Source organism: Orbicella franksi, chromosome 5 (assembly GCF_964199315.1).
Source record: "Orbicella franksi chromosome 5, jaOrbFran1.1, whole genome shotgun sequence".
NCBI classification, from domain to species: Eukaryota; Metazoa; Cnidaria; class Anthozoa; order Scleractinia; family Merulinidae; genus Orbicella; species Orbicella franksi.
In genome coordinates, this window is record NC_138149.1 from 6,959,473 (window position 1) to 6,972,363 (window position 12,891).

The 12,891-nt window shown below is 37.4% G+C and overlaps 1 protein-coding gene and 1 pseudogene across 2 annotated transcripts in view; both read right to left on the minus strand.

Annotated features, from left to right (window-relative positions):
- The window catches only part of LOC145486604 (caspase-3-like), a 58,931-nt gene that overhangs the window by 13,926 nt on the left and 32,114 nt on the right, over nt 1-12,891 (minus strand). The gene's annotated exons all lie outside the window — the stretch shown is intronic.
- LOC145486596 (uncharacterized) lies at nt 1,161-11,465 on the minus strand (annotated as a pseudogene).

The following is a 12,891-nucleotide window of genomic DNA, read 5'->3' on the forward strand; positions in this document are numbered from 1 at the left end:
AAACTCAATGGTACGTGTTTCTCAAAAATTAGCATGCATTAGCGAAGTTTACATGCTAAATTTAGGTCAAATTCACGCCGGGCCAGCGCACGTCTCAAAAGTGCAGTTAGGCGCCTGCTGTAGTTCCATGTTCAGCCAGCGGTATTGATATGAAATTCAAGTTAAAAATGGCGGCCAATTTGAAAATGATAAATAAAGTCACGAAGATCCTACGCCCTCTGCGTAATGATGTTGATAACTTTGTCCTGTTTGAAAACGAAGTTGAGGAAAACCTAATGAGATTATTCGAAAAGCATCGAAATAATCAGAATTCGACTGAAAGAGTGCGAAATTCGGTAATTGAAGTTGGGTTGATCATTGCTGGGGAAATAACCATCTTGCTGAAAAAGTTACATAGGCGACTCAGTTCCCGGAACAAAGCCCATAATCCTTGGACTGTCCAAGTTACAATGCAAATATTCGCTTTTCTTCTGGATATGGTAAAGAAGGCAAGGTCAACTTACGGTGTCACCCATTCAGAAAGCAGATTCCTAGATATCATTGCTTACACCGAAGAGAATCGAGTGGTTAGAGATTTATCTCGACTCTGCGACGTCAACCGAGAAGCAATCCTGGAATATTTTTCAAAGACATTTCAGGGTCCCAGGAAAGGAAATGCAAGGGTGGTTTTGAGTGCCCAAAAGCCATTTACCTTGTCTTACTCGAGGAAAGGGTCATATGTTGTAATTAAATGCTACTACAAGTTTACAAATGCATATGGTTATATTCTTGAAAGTTGAAAGAGACTGTTGTAAAACTAATACACTGACACTTTATTGCTCAAGTTTTAAATTTATTGTTTAATGTGTAATCTGCTACAACTTATGACCCAATATTTTTTAACAAGTTTATGAAAGTGTGCATTTATGGGTCATCATAAATAAATAAATAAATAAATGTATATTCATAATTAAGTAAACATATACATGTTTCCCACAATACAATGCATTTAATGTGTTATCTGTTACAACTTTTGGCCCACTTCTTTAACAAAATTATGAAAGTGAACATTATGGGTCATCACGAATAAATAAATGTTGGTTTATTAGAGCGGTTTTCAACTTAGTGTCGAAGGCAATCAACAACAACAACAACAACTTTCATTGTACTCAAAATCCCTGATGCCCTCAACAATCAATAACTTTGGTTTTGGTTTCTGTATGGTTCGAGATTGCCTGAGTAGTCTGATTGTTGAGTGATTAGTTTGGTTTTGGTTTTACAACACTAAATTGAAAACCACTCTAAATAAACAAATAAATAAATGTTTCCCATGACACATTTGAGCCACATATGGCCTACTGCTTTGCAAGCCTACTTCTAGTCCTGCATGTGATTAAATATCTCTGATTTTTACCCGGGCTTCCGGAGGAAAGCCCGAGTCTTAAAATGCTAGTGTTTTGGTCGCCAAAAGGGGGGTCATGGTCCCAGGCGTTCCATGCGTAGACCATGGAAACTGGGGACGAGAAACGCGACATTGCTCGCTCTTCGCGACAGAATGCGGTGTTTTGCGAAGAAAGTTTTGGCAAGAATCGCACCTTATACATTCATCTCACATACAAAGATGTCGATCGTTTTCAGAAACGATCGGTCCACGAATTATATTGCTTGAAAACCAACCAGGTAAGCAAAGTTCAGGCTCGAAACGTTCTCGTGAGATAACAACTGAGCCGATTGCGGTATGAGTTCAATCTACGAAAACACTGAGAAGGTATCCGGCCACTTCGTTCCACGGTCACTTCGTTCCAAGTCACTTCGTTCCAAGTCACTTCGTTCCATCGGTTGGTCACTTCGTTCCATCAAAGAGTCACTTCGCTCCAGGGGGAAACCAAGCAAGTAAACTACTAATATTTTTTACAAACTAAGCAAGTAAACTTCTAATCTTACAAAGCTACTAAACACCTTAAGCGGATAGAGTCCTTGGACTGTCTGGTATTCGGTCGTTTTGTCGTTTCCAAGTTGTTTCGTTATACTGACTCGAAATCGTTTTTATACACATGCAAAGTCGATTCGATATACATCTTAAGTCGATTCGATACAAACTTCTAGTTCACTTATAAGAGTAATGAAAGGGTTTTAATCTTCGCATCGCATCCGGACAAGTGACAAAACACTTCTAACGCGGGAAAGACTGGGCTCCACAACAATCCAAGATGGCGGAGTCACTCGTTCGTAAAAGAAGATTCAAAACAGACCAAGCATTCGTTAACTTCTAATTTTCGGAAAATCTATTGAAAATAAAAGTTTAGTAACTTAGTTTACCTTTGGAACGAAGTAACTATTTGGTGGAACGAAGTGACTCTTTGATGGAACGAAGTGATTCTTTGATGGGACGAAGAGGTTGGAACGAAGTGGCCATGGAACGAAGTGACCGTAAACTAAATAGGCAGTCAATGACGGTATGTGGCTACTGCTGTTATCATTTAAAACACTGTAGTAAAACAAATCATATTGCAATAAAACGAGCTAAATACGAAAACGTTTTTAGACTCGAAGCTCATTAAAAATATGCGACTTGTTTCTTGCACCGCGAAAAATATGTCGATCTCCAAAGTTGTAAAGATAAGACTTTCGGTAACTTGAATTAAATATCTTACGTCCAAGTTCGTTGGCTTTCTAGTAGGGTGCAGGAAAAAAAAAATAACGTGTGAATTTGGAGGCAGATTGTGCGGGAGAATTAAACCTTCGATTGTGCGGGGAATTGTGCGGGATTATTGAGGAACCAATGTTCTTGCCAAGTTCTAAGGAAAATCTGCATTGACGATAGTTTAGCCAGTTATTTCACTAGTAGTTCAAGTATATTTAGCAGTCTTAGCAATCGCCAATTCTTTCAGAAAACTGTGTCTGACTGCAAAAGAAAATCATGTTGCATGACATGAACTAGACGAGCATGAAACCAAAATAAATAGCAAAACAGAATGCCGCATCTTCCTTATAAATAAGAGTCCTTTTTAAAAATACACCTGCCTTGATTCAATAAAAATATGTAGCTTGAATATTCTTCATAAACTGCGTTAAGGGTCGCAAATTCTTGGAAGTTATCCGCAAAATACACAGCTTGAAAGTTTATGCAAATTATGTGCAATGCAATTTGAGCCTAGTCACAGGACTGTTGTTTTCGCGAAGTAGTTTATCATGATTCGTTTTGGCTCTCTCGAAAGGGATTATTCGCTCTCCAAAGGAGATATGACTCTTGAAAAGGGTTTAAGGTCCCAACACGGCAAAGATGTTCAGCTACACAATTCAATTTACTCGGATCGCCACGACCAGCGAACAAACTTCGTACAATTTCTGCTAGCATGTACAAAGTAATCGCCATAAGTTGTAAAAAGACCTCGCAAATTCTTCGCAAACAACTTCTCCATCAATGCGTAGACAGCTGTGCTTCATTCTTGAACCAAAATGGTTTAAACTCACAACTTGCGATAGGATAAGGAGGATACTCAACGAAGCAACTTGAATAGTAAATATCTAAGCGGAACTCTTGTGCTAAAATATCCTGATTTTTTAATTTGCTTTTATTGTGTCCAATACGCGTTTTCGTAAAGTACGATTTGATACTGTGTTACGAAGCCCGAGTAAACGCTCTTAGAGCGTCTAGTTTTTAACTATGCCCTGGTGTCACCTAACAGCTGCGGCAAAACTTTTCCCTGCTCAACACTCTGCTGGATAAATTTCATAACTGGATCACCACAGAATGTACATTTTCCATCTGTGGGACTAGCTTTTTCTAGATTGCAGTAGCAAAACCTTGGGTCAGAAAACACCCTGTCTGGGATGTACACAGCAGTATGCTTGTATGTACTAATGTTGAACCCTTGTTCAGGAAGCCACACTAACATTACAAACTCATGCTTGAAAATCTCATACCAGCGCCTTTTATAAAATGTATTTTCGCTTAGTTTTTTCAAAGCAATATGTTTTGCCTCCCTCCCTTCCATTGTTACGATACCAAGCCCTTGCCCATATTTCTCATGTAGCTCTTTAGTGTGGGCAGGAATGATGTGTCCTATTGTCCACACAGTAGCATTTACGGAGGTAGGGAGAAACAATGCATTCACCCGATAATAGTCACGAGCACTAATGCTCAGTGCTGTAACCTGTTCAACAGTGATATCAAACCTACTGAAGAGTGAGACACAATCCCTTAGTCTCAGCCCAAGGTATGCAAAAATCAGAACTATTTTCCTTTGTTGGTGAGAATCATTTTCACTACTAAGCCATTTAATCAATCTCATAAAATTGTGGCAAAGTAGCCTGGAATCTTTTCCAGTTAATCTATACTAGAGATCCTGACCCTTACCCTGTGTTTCATCGTACCACTTCTTTACCTTTCTTGCCAAGCATTTGGCCTTTACCTCAAACTTCAGTGCAGTTACAACTCTAGAGACAATGCTGTCATTTGGAATGTCTGCAAACTTTTTGCAGCTGTCTGCAAGATTTGATTTTCCAACTGCCTCTTTCAGAACCCCCTTAAAGAAATACTGCCAGGTATTATTCTTAATTTGTAAAGGCTCCACATGGGCAAGGTCAATCAATTTCCCAATTAAAGGGACAAATTCTTGGCGACTCTTCTTACGTGCAATAAATTCTGTGACTTTGCTTCGAAATTGTTTCTCCTTCAGTTGTTTCTCTGACTAGGATTTTTAAAATTTGTCAACCACGTTTGCAATTTTGATCCTCTCTGCATACTTCCAAGGCTTCCACATGATCTGTGTCCTTGGCGGCCGGATATTACTTCCCTGTGACAAACTTAAGTGGGATAAAAATGTCCCCTTTAAGTCAATGCAGTTGTCTTTTGAAACATCTGCAAAAGTTCAGAAAAATCTTGCACTATTGGGTAGTTCGCCCCCCAGCATAGCCAACATCTTCATGTCATTTGGCAATTCGGCACATTTAAAGGTTACATGGAAGCCCTCAATTTCAAAGACTTTTTTCTCTATCTCACTAATTTCTTTGCACAAGAATTGACAGTACTTACGCACAACTGGCGAAGTTTCCTCACAATTACCCCCCAAAATAATAAAGTTGTCATTGCTTGATGCAACCCTCTTACCAACATTAATAAAACTTAACAGAAAGGAACATGCACTCTCATTCTTCCCAAATGGGCAGCCATCCCCACCCACTGAAATAAAAAAGTACCCTCAGTTTTTCCAAACCACTGAAGGGTTTCCTTCCTGTCTTTTCTGAGGTAAAATTTTACTAAGCGTGGCAAATACTCAATTAACTTTCGAAAGCAACCTTGTGTTGTTTCATCTTCCACAACACCTTGAAACTGTTCTTCTAATTTGTACACATTTCCAATGCTGACTTGGTTGATTTCTTTGACAAGCTTGTTATAGGGCAGCAATTCTGGAATAGGGCACTTTGGCATCACAGTAATAGCTGACCTCCCGTTTCCCATTGTTTCCTTTTTTTTTCATTGATAATGCAAGTCTTACAGACTTATATTTACGCTTGCCCATTACACCACTACTATAGAAAACTGCAATGCTTCTCTTTACATATTCTGGCGAGCTTTCAAAAGCGTTCGAATTTTTCTTAAATGCAGCTGAGACTACCTTCTTTGTTAAGATTTTCTGACTTAACACATAATCTTTCATTTTGTCTACTTTACATCGTTTTGCTAAGGTGTCAAACATCCTGTCAAAGGCTGGTGTTAAGTTATTCTCAGAACCTCCATGGATTCTGGAAGTAGATTTCATTGTTTCAAGCCGTCTTTTCGCTGCTGTTCTTGGTTGCATATTTGATTTCCCATCCACCAAAATAGTTGGGGATCTTGCTCGGGAACTAATATCAGTGCTAACCGGTTGTAACTGCAAAGAAAACTACCTCGTTACCCCCTCCTCTATACAGCACTGAAAAAAATCATCTTACAGTGAAGATTATTATACTAACCTCAACATTTTGAGTTTCACGAGTCAAGTCTCTCAATACTTCCCCTGAATCACTGACCTTTAGGTAGTAAAAAATTAGATTAATCTTTCACTTCCAAAATGTTCATTCCACAAATAAAACAAGAGCTAACAGCAATTAATTAATTAATTATTATAAGTGGCAATTTATAGATGTAGCATTTTCCAGAAATGATGAACAAATCAGAAGTATTTATCAATACATAAAAAGAAAAAAAAACTTTCTTTAATCTCAAACTAACAGAGTAGCTCTTTTAATGCTAATATCTTCAAGGTAACTACTCTAAAAACTAATTAACTTAAGCTTATTATATATAACAAGCAAAATAACTAGCTACCAGGGGCGGGGCAGAAGACTCCTGAAATTTTCGTATAGGCATCATCCAACAAAAAATGACGTCACATCCGGTTTAAACTGCGCTTCGCGGCTCGCTTCACAAAGCGAGAAAATGGCGTTTCGATTACTCATGATTTCCCTCTATTTGTAAACCATCAGTTTCGTTTCATTTTATATTGAGTATGGAAGGATGTTGCAGACACATTACTTCGACTTTTGAAGCAAAAATTTCGGGAAAAGAGAAAAGTTTATTATTGTTTTGAAGCAAAATAACGGAGAGCCTTCCGTCATCGTCGGGCGAATTTTACACATTTGCAAAATTGGTGTTGTTCCGACTTTTGGTTCTTGTTGTTCGTGATTTAGTGATAACAATAAGTGAAATAGCCTATAATGTTAACAACAACCTGGATGAAGTATTGCTGGCCTTAGTTTGCACTGTGTACTACGGGAACATAATTAACAGAAGCCGTTTAGCTCCGAAAGTCGCTGTCACCAGAGCTTTTGTTGCTCTTAGCTCACGTGTATTGGTAGAAGAGACAAGCTGAATCGCATGCTGAAGGTCGGTATCCCACATTCCTACATCTCTCGTTGAAGATTGTTGTTTTCAGTAAGATACAGTACATATGTATCGGTAGTTTGGGGTCACCAGTCTCTTTCTCTTTGGTGAGTGCTTTTAAAACGCCCAGTAAAAACTTGATTCACGGCATGGAAACTTATGCCTCGCTGGATCGAAATTCGAGCAAGATTTTTAAGTTCTAGTCCTCTTTAAAAGTAATTAAATCAATTATTCAAATCCAAGCCATCAGAGGGAATCTGCCATTGAAGCTGCCCTAAGTTAAGGTCCTGTTTATGGACCTTCCCCTTTGAAAATCGTGGGGGTGTTCTTTGAGGCAACACAGGTCCCATTTGTATGGTCCCGGGTACCCGGGATAACCCTCCCCCTGAGGCAACTTTATCAAGTGCTTGCATGAGAAAATGTAGCCCATGTAGGCCGAGTAAAAGTTGACCCTGCATGATTATTCGTAACTCTTATTGAATAATCAAATGTGCAACTATCCCTCTTTGTTTAAGTTTCCCTCACTCATTTGATCAGAGTGGGTTTTGCTGATTTAATTTTCTCTTCTTTGATACAAATTGCTGCTTTAAATCTTAAATCTAGGCATTACGTGACACTCGCCATGCCGAGAGTCGTTCCAGTTAGGCGAGCCAAAGTTTTTATGTATACTCAAAGAAAAGTTGTCGGTTACTTTAGCTGCCAAGGCGAGTCAACTTGCCCACCTGAATTGTCTCACCCCCCAAGTCTGGTTCGTCATCCTCGTGTAAACGGTTGGTTGAATTTTGCAAAGAAATAAGTGAAAAGTTAGCTCCACCAGAGTAACTCGGGGAAAGGGTTGTCTCTGGTACACAAGAGCCATTCTATTTTATTTCCATTTTCCCTCTTCCTCTTCCAACTGATTATGCAAAATATACTGTCCAAACTCTTTATGGGTACTGGTGTTTGAGAGTGTCATCTTTGTCACTACTGTGGAATGTACCTCACCATACAGCCACCCCCGTTAACACAGCCACCTAGTTATTATGGCCACTCTATTCTGGCTCAAACAAAAGCTCAGTCGGTCATTTTCTTATTTATTAATTATACAGTCAGATTTTTGTGACCTGTTGGTGACCAGATTAACAGAATTCTGGCACATTGTAGGAGTAATTTATATACAATTTACAGCAAGCAACAGGCATCATTTTGTTAATGAAGTCCCATGCATATATGTAACTCTTGATTGTTTTGAGATTTTATCTTTATTATGTTATCAAGGCAATAATAGTTTGATTCTTGCCCCAGCGGTAGGGGGGGGGGAACTCTCCTCCATGTGCTATATACAGCTGTGCAGTCCCAAAGGGTATGGTTATTCAGCCGTTTTGGTCATAAATACTCTAGGGTAAGGCTTTTGCCCTCTAGTCTTTAATTTGTTATGTTTTTTAGAATAAGCTACCTCAATTTTCATCATTATTGATAAGACCATCAACAAAAGTCCTTCAAAACTTATGTTTAGGGCAACTCTAGCAGTTGCAACAGTCATAAATGGGGTAGGGAAAATCACAGATTTTGGTCATAAATAGGTTAAGAGTTTAACTTTTGTGAAGAGGGCTGCACTGACCCCCACCCAATTTTTCTGGGATGTACAAAACACATTTTCTTAGCAGTTACTACAGTCTTGCTTTAGTAAATCAAAATAGTACTTGCTGCCGGGTACTTTATAAAAGTATAACCCCTCCAGAAGCCTTCACAAAGTACATGTAATATCTGGTGCTAACAATGTTTTTTTGTGGCTGATTAAAATTTGGTATTAAATTGTACTGAACTGGTGCAGATTTAATATACATTATATTTTGTCAAACTTAGTTCACTTATTTTAAGACTACTCAGCAGCAACTAGTACCTCTTGTATGACCATGCAGTAACAGTATATTCCAAACAAAAAAAAAGGTACATGTATATGTATTACTATCCTGCCTGGAAGAGTGTGTAGAGAGAGCACACAGTGCAGTGCCCTACTGTATGTCTTTTGTTAGGTATAATAATCTTAAATTTAGAAGACTCATATTGATCTTAGAATTCACAAAAAAGTTGATTTCTTGACAACTCTCCTTTAGCTGTGTCACTTCATAATAAATTAGCAGTTTGGTATGTTGTAGCATAGAACTTTAGTTAATTAAGTTATCACACCGGTATCACAGAGGTCATGGGTTAGAATCCAGTTCACACCTAATTTTTTTTTCAGGCTATAATTTCACCTTTGCTTAAGTTGTGTATAGTATGTTGCAATGATCAATCATGTCTTTATAAGTTGATCAATGTATATATGTCCCACTGACTTATACTTCAACATTTTATCTTAAAGTTTGTTTATTTGTTTTATTGTGTGGTTCTAGAAAATGTCCATACCCACCCCAAGGAGATTATTGGAAATTCCAGGGATGGGGAGGGTCTCAAAAGCCAAACTTTTTAAAGAAAAGTATTAATAAAAATTGGATTTTCCATAGGGATGGGATGGGGAGATCTCTGTTTAATAAATACATAAGTAATATGTACAGACCCATTACCTGATGTGAAGACTGTGCAATATATCCTGGCCAACGAGTTGCCAAGGTGTAGCTTCCTTGTTATCAATTTCAAGTACCAAATTAAAGAAGATCAGCATGTTAGATGGGAGAGGGGAATTTTTCAAAATATCATAAACTAAAAATATATATATTTTCCAAACTCAATCATGTTAGTAGTGTTAGTGGCTATTTATTTATTTATTTATTTATTTATTTATTTATTTATTTATTGATGAATACCTGTGAAGAGATAGTCATACATTCTTGCAAATATTCTGGGAGTCTCCCACATACCATTTAGATCATCCAGTCCCCCAGGAAAGTTATGAAATTTATTGTCCAAGTAAACTACTGAACCATGGGCTCCAGTGGGGACAATGCTATTATGATACAATTTGCAGATGTGCTACATAATATGAGCTTAACAGTTTTGTTACCATGGCAACAGACTGCATTTCAGACCTTCCCTGATATTCTAGGCTTTTCTGGCCACCTCATGGCCTTGATTAATGTTTTTCAAGGTGAAAATCACTGCATTATTGAAATTGGTTTAGAGCGGACTGGAAAAGATTGAGTTGCCAATTGGGAACATATTTTTATAGCCATATTAGTGTGTTGCCTGTAGAACTATAAGGCTACCAAGTTTCAATGATCTCTGCTGTATATATGGTCTGCACTTGATGTAATATTGGGTTTGGTGTATGACATCATCAGTCCTCTCATTTGCATATATTTTACACATTTTAAACTTAAATATCTCCAGAATTAATGCAAATATTTGTTAAGGTAAACAGCATTTGTAATCTATAGTGGAATTCTATTTGATACTCCTAAAAATTCTGAATCAAGGGGTAAACATTTGATGATAGTAGCATGCCAAATCATTGAGTTGAATTTATGCTGCTGACATTTACATGTACTGTAAGGTGTTGAAGAGAATTTTGCAGGGGAATTTGGTGTGTTTATTGAATTGCCAGAGGTTGGTTGGCTGGTTTTGTTATTGCTTTGTCATTATCTTCCATGTATTTCTTTTTAAAAGCAGAGTGGTTGGTGGCAAAAGCAAAGCTGGCAATATTCTCACTTACCCGTGTTTCTAAAGTCATGTTTTTAGGTTTTTGTGGTCAATCTGTTAGTAGCTGCACTGTCTTAAATTACAATAGAAAAGATGTGATATTAATTATGTAAGTTATACTTTGGTATCGTTCATACCAAAATTATAGTATTTTCTGGTTCAATGTTTGCCTTTGCATTAATTTGATTAAACTACTGTAGTTTATTTTTAATGGAATTTAATTCTGTCAAAAGGGAGGTGGGAATCTGAGAACAATAGTGAACTAGACCAACAAATATACAGAAATCTACCACCATTGCTTTCATGGCTGAGTGGAGATGAATCTAAGTCAGACCAAAATTGGAAAAAAAATTACTGATTTATTGGAGGGTTGAAATGGGATCCTGGCTATGGGAGAGTAGGAATTGGGGCTGAGGGGGGTGGGTGGTGTGCTTGTGAATTTAAGAACCTCTCTGAAAGTGAAAACAAACTGTAGGTTTGAAAAGTTTAAAGCGGAGTTAAAAATTATACTTTAATATATCTTGTTTATTAAGGTGGTAATGAGCATAATACCCACTTAGGGTGAGTCATTGAAACAATGACATAATTTATGTTTGTCTTTTCTTAGGTGGTTACCTCCTGGCATATACACCCCACACAGGCATACAATGTTATGATTAGATGATGCAACCTGCTTTCCCATGTTTAACATACACGTAAGAGTATTGATCAGTGGACCAGTGTACAAGTGTGATTTCTCTACTGATAATGAGAATTATAATAAAGATACAAAGCCACTCTGGTGTGATTTATTTAATTATTCCTTAACGGTAAAGTGAACCAGTTAAACCAAAGGTTGCACTCTGTAAGATCAGGTGTACAAAAATTAAATAGAAAATTTTACTACATCAATTTTATTAATTAAGTATACTTCTTTGCAAAATATAGTTGGTATTTTGTTGTACTGGTAAGAATATAATTTGGAAATTTTTTATGAGAAATGTTTCCATTTAAAAATGTAGCTCAGATGTCACAACTATAGTTCTCCTTTCTGTGGTGTTTTCTTTTGTGGTAAATTGCGAAAACAAATTATGTTGACCTACATGTAAGTTAAAAAAATATACAAGTAGTAGCTCTTCTGAAAAAAAAAAGTTAATTTGTTGTTGTTTCTTCCTGTTCATTTTTTCCTTGAACATTTTTATTTTCCTAATAAGTAGTTTAGCTAGCCATAAAAATGTCTTGTTGTCTCTGAGACCATTTTCAGGATAAAAAAGTGATTTGTATATAAAATTTGAATTTTTTGGGGGAGGGGTGGGGAGGGGTGGGGACCTTTTCAGAATTTCCCTACAAAGATCACAAGGTACAAGGGAAGAAGCAAAAATAGAATTTTAAGTGTTAAAACATATGTTTTCATCATCAGTTTGGGCCTCTCTGTGAAGCTGCATAGTATACTTGAGGATCATGTTATACCCATTTTAATTCAAAATACAAATGGAAACTTGCATTGACAATCACTTAATCTCTTGGCACTGTTTTGTTTTTTAATAGTTGCCTTTTTTCACAAAACAATAACTTGAACATCTTTGTTTCACAAGCTGGGAGGGGGGGAGGGGTATTCTACAAAGTTTTAAATGGAAAGGCCTTATCTCAAGGTCCATTACCCCTTACCCTTTTGTATACATTTGTACCATTTTGATAGAAATGGCACCTCTTTTGTCGACCTTACATTGCAAAAGGGTAAATGTACCCCTTTAACAAACCTATTTAAGAATACTGCATCCCTTTTCTATTCCCTTGGGAAGAAGTTAATAAATAATATTATAGAATCTCTTCATTCTGGCTGAGGAGAGTAAATGAGAGCTTTTCAACAACATTTTAGAACCAGAAGAATGGAATCCCTAAATGACAGATTTTCCTACCCTTTCATACACCTCAACTTGTGAAATCCCTATCATTAAGTTTATACCTGAAGCCTGAAAAAGGTACTCATCGTGAGCTGAGCCTCCCCATATAGGTCATTACAAAGAGCCTTCCCACATACACAAGTCAGGAATTCTTGACAAGTACTGTAAGTAGATGCTGGCTTTAAGACTGGTCTGAGCCAGCTTCTTCAGTTTTTTAGCACAAACTTGTTGCTCTCTGTCAATTTCTAGTACAAAACCTTTTCTTTGCTGATCTGGTCCAAGTTCACAGACACTAGCATCACTCTCACGACACTGACTCTATCACTGTCACTCACAGTCTGATTCTTCAGTTTCACTGCACCATGCTTCATCATCACCCATCATTGTTAGACATGAGTTCATTAGCTTGTAAAATTCACCAGCCTTGCAGTGTCACTGTCGCTATTGCCTGTTCCCAAACTTCCTTTTATGGCTAGGTGTAGGGGCATGAAATTTCACTACTGTTTACGAACAATTTGTTTAGATGGCATATTGAAAGTGATG